Source organism: Hylobates moloch, unplaced genomic scaffold, assembly GCF_009828535.3.
Source record: "Hylobates moloch isolate HMO894 unplaced genomic scaffold, HMol_V3 SCAFFOLD_4, whole genome shotgun sequence".
Classification (NCBI taxonomy): domain Eukaryota; kingdom Metazoa; phylum Chordata; class Mammalia; order Primates; family Hylobatidae; genus Hylobates; species Hylobates moloch.
The window spans coordinates 55,970,410-55,975,005 of NW_026652279.1; positions in this window are offsets into that span (position 1 = coordinate 55,970,410).

Sequence of the window (4,596 nt, forward strand, 5' to 3'; positions counted from 1 at the left end):
TTTATCTTTTTCTAGTCTTTTACCAGTTTATGAATTTCATGTCATCTTTGAGTATAAAAAAGTATACATTTTTAACAAGTGTTTATGCTCACTGTTCCCAAATAATACTCTTATGACTTTGTTGATTTTGGGGAAAAATGAAGTACTCTGTTTTTTTTAAATTCTTTTGCATAGACGGGGTCTCACTCTGTTGGCCAGGCTGGTCTGGAACTCCTGGCCTCAAGCAAACCTCCTGTCTCAGCCTCTAAAATTGCTGAGATCTATCAGCATGAGCCCCAGTGCCCAGCCTGAAACACTTAAAACGCAAAAGAGACATGCTTCATAAAATGTTATTTCTTGGCTCTCTTTTCAAAAAATATATGGAAAAACTGAAAGAATATAAAATACATAAGAAAGCGTTTATCACTCATAGACTAAATGTACATAGGAAAAATAAAGAAATAAATGAAGCAATTAATGTAACCATCTCTTGAACATCATTTGTGTCCAAATTCCCGGTGTTAAACACTATAGTCTACACAATGATAAATAAGAAAGAATCCTGGATTGCAAGAAAATAGTCCAGAAAAGGAAATAAGGCATGAACTCAAGCTACTATATGGTAAAAAGTTTTGTAGTGTTTCATTTGAGGGAGTTATGTCTGTCTGAAAGAATCAGAAAAGATCGTGGAGGAAGTAGAATTTGTGCTTGAAGGACAGGAATCCATAGGGAAGAAGTTGTACAGAGAAAGTCTTAGAAGTGGTAAATACAAGGCATGTATTGAGCACACAAAATAGTTCAATTTGACTGGAATATAATCTGTAAAAAAGAGAATGTTTAGAAAGAGTTGGGTAAACGTTCATTGAATCAAGATCATAGAGAACTTAAATGCTGGATACTGTATTGAATAGACAGACAGTTGGTACCCTAAAATCATTCTGATGATAGGAGCAACAAGAACATTATGTTTGGAAGACAAAAAGAAAGACTGATACAAGAAGAGATTATATGTGGAATCCAGGTGGGTGATTTTGTAATAGCACAGGGACAGGATGGGGAGCACCTCCCTGCACCAGGGAAGAGCAGTAATGGCATTGAGAAAGTTTATAGGACGATATGCTCTAGAGGCAGAATCCACGGCACCTGGCAAACATTCAGGGGTAGATAACAAGGGAGAGAGAGAGAAGCCAAGTAAATCTGAAAATTTGGGACTGGCGTTTCGGAGATGATGCTAATGCTATCAGAACTGGAGAAATCAGAAATGTAAGAATTTGGGGGGTGGACTGATAAGTTGAAATGATGACTAATTTTTACTTATACTTTTAAGAAATACTTATTGATATTCTATTATGTGCCAGAAGCTACGCTAAATGCTGGGGATGAAATGCTGAGTGCAAACAGATTACAGTTCATTGAGGAAGACACCTTTGATGCTTGACAATACAAAGAAACATAAACATGAAAGTAACAAATGTGACAAACACTTGAGACCAGAGAAGAAGTGCTTATAGTGCTTCTAGGGAGATTGTTTCACCCATTAAAATGACTCTTAAACTGAAATCTGAAGAGTAAGTAGAGGGAGTCAAATAGAAGAAGACGGCAGCAAAAGACCTTCTAAAACAGAGGTCATGTGTATGCCGCTATAACCATGACAGGGCCAGGCGTGGTGGCTCAGGCCTGTAATCCTAGCACTTTGGGAGGCTGAGGCAGGTGGATCACTTGAGGCCAGGAGTTCAAGACCAGCCTGGCAAACATTGTGAAACCCTGGGCATGGTTGGCGCACGCCTGTAATTCCAGTTACTCGGGAGGCTGAGGCACGAGAATAGTTTGAATCTGGAGGCAGAGGTTGCAGTGCGCCGAGATTGCATGACTGCACTCCAGCCTGGGTGGCAGAGCCAGACTCTGTCTCAAAAACAAACAAACAAACAAGCAACAGCAACAACAAACCCACTACAGAATCTGATGGAGAGGAGAAAGAAGATGGTTGTCTAAGACGTGGAAAGATGGCCATGTTGCTGGAGCAGAGAGCAAGGGGAGAGGAGGTGCAATCCCAGAAAAGAGGGAAAGAAAGCTAAATCATGTACAGCCTTATAGTTTGTGTTAAGCTAGGAGCAAGAGGATGACATTGAAAATTTTTAAGCATGAAAGTACCATAATCAGAGGACAAAGTGGTAATATAGACTGTGTGGCAGTGAGAAACAGGGGAGAAGTGAACCTGTTTAAGAATATTTCAGAGGAAAAAGGGTAGGGTATTATGATATGATATGCATTAGAGAGAAGTAAGGGCCAGGGTAATTTCTATGTTTTTGTATTACCCAAGGGGATAAATGATATGAGCATCAGTGGAAAAGGTTCACATAAAAAGAGGAAACTATCAGCTGAGTTTTAGACATACACAATTTAAGCCAATAAGATAATTTCCAATTTCCAAGTAGATATACCCATAGCTATTAAAAATGAAGAATAGCTATTTCCGAGGTTGGGGAAAGATGGAGATAAAGACGTGAAAGTTGTTGGCACAGAAATGGTAGTTGAAGCCATTAGAGCAAATGAAATCCTAAAGCAGAATACAGAATGAGATGAGGGAGACCAAAGACAGAACTTTAAGAAATATCCAACATAAGAAAATAGAAGGAAGATATTCCCAAAAGATTGGCAGGGAAGAAACAATCACAGAGGTTGGGAGTAGAAGAAATTGAATAATAAAGCTCTATGGAGTTTCATGAAGACCTAATTACCCATATTGTTCATGTATAATCCCTTTTATATATTTAATGATATGAACAGCATCAAGATGTACAAACATTGACTTTGGTTGTCTAGACTCCCTCCCTCCAAAACTTCAAAACACACACACACACACACACACACACACACACACACACACACACCCCTGTTCCCCTGCTGTGTTAGGTAAGTATGAGGTAAATGGTTATGAAAGTTACTCTTTATTATCCTCAATAATAGGTCTGTATTTAGACAAACAGATTCTTGATATATTCTATTAAGATCTATGAAAAATAGAAACGAGAGAAAAATTATCTCTAGCATCAAGTGTCAAGAAATTACAGCTATTATTTGTCTTATTGACAATTTAACTTATTGAGATATTGTGGCATGCAGCCAGGTTAACTCAACAATAGACAGTATCAGCAATGTAACAACAAAGTCACTGGGCTTACACCAAAACTATAAAAGGATATTTGCTGTATTGTTCTTGCCCTTGGAATGCTCCTTCCTTCCCTTCCTGTTTTGTTGCTGCAATAGGATGTCAGCTCAGATTTACTGTCATTATTGTCATTTGGCCAGTGAATATTATGAAATGTGGTAGGCACTTAACGAACATGCAGTCTGAAGTCTGACTCCTTTAAAGAGTTTATCGGATTGGCTGAATGTTCTTGGAATATGAATGTGACAATAAGGCTTGTCTCTTCCCTCATGTGAAGTGAACCCTTCAGAATGGCTTTGTGTCTCAAATAAAAGTTATGGCCTTTAAGAAATACAATTTACTTTCTCAGAAATTTTCAAAATTAGTCTATAGCCTAAGGTAGCATCCAGAAATTCCATAAGAATTTCCCTAAAAACAACAAAAATCTATCTTCATGAGAAACAAGCATAAGACAGATTTCTTAACCTCTGCACTACTGACATTTTAGAGAGGGTCATTCCTTGTGGTGGGGGTTTGTCCTGTGCATTGCAGGACATTTAGCAACATCCCTGGCCCCTATCTTCTAGATTGTAACATTACCCTAACTCCTACAAGAAGCGATAATCAAAAATGTCTTCAGACATTGCCAAGTGTTCCCTTGGGGGCAAAATCACTGCAGGGTGAGGACCACTGGCATAAGAGAAGTATCTTAATGGAAAGCAAAAATGAGTAGAATTTGTGAAATATATATGGTATAATCACAATTTAATTTTCCCTTTTCACTTTCTATCATTATATGGTGCAATTGTACCTAAAGAATAAAGGCAAGCCTTTAAATAGTAAAATCACCTACTAATAGTAAGAATTTTCTAATCTTTCTTATAATAATGAAAAATTAGGTAAGCTCTCTGAGACGGTGTTTGCATTTTTTCTGTTTTGGATTTTACATACTAGTTTTATTCATTCATTTACCCACTCATTCATTCAATAAGTATTTCCCTTTATGCTCCAGGCAATAGGTGTTGGAAACAAAATAATGACTGAGATAAGCAAGGTTGCTGCTGCTCCAGCGGAGTTTAAATTCTAATAAACAAAAGCACAGTACACAAATAAGATTCAGCTAAGCAGAGGATCAATACAGTTTGATGTTATTGAGCAAGGATTGGCAAACTATCCTGGCTTGTTTTTGCAAATAAAGTTTTATCAGAACACAGCAACACATTTACTTATATATTGTCTATGACTGCTTTTCTGCTCAACACCAAGGTCAATTAGCTGTGATAGAGAACATATGGCCTGCAAAGCCTAAAAATATTTGCTATCTAGTACTTGCAGGAAAAGTTTCCAGACTCCTATAATAGAGTGAGATTGGGTGGCCATTTTTGATTAATTGGAAAATAACATTTTGCAAAGATGATAGCTACTAGACATTTAAACTGATAGCTACTAGAAAGAATCAGGCCTGAGAA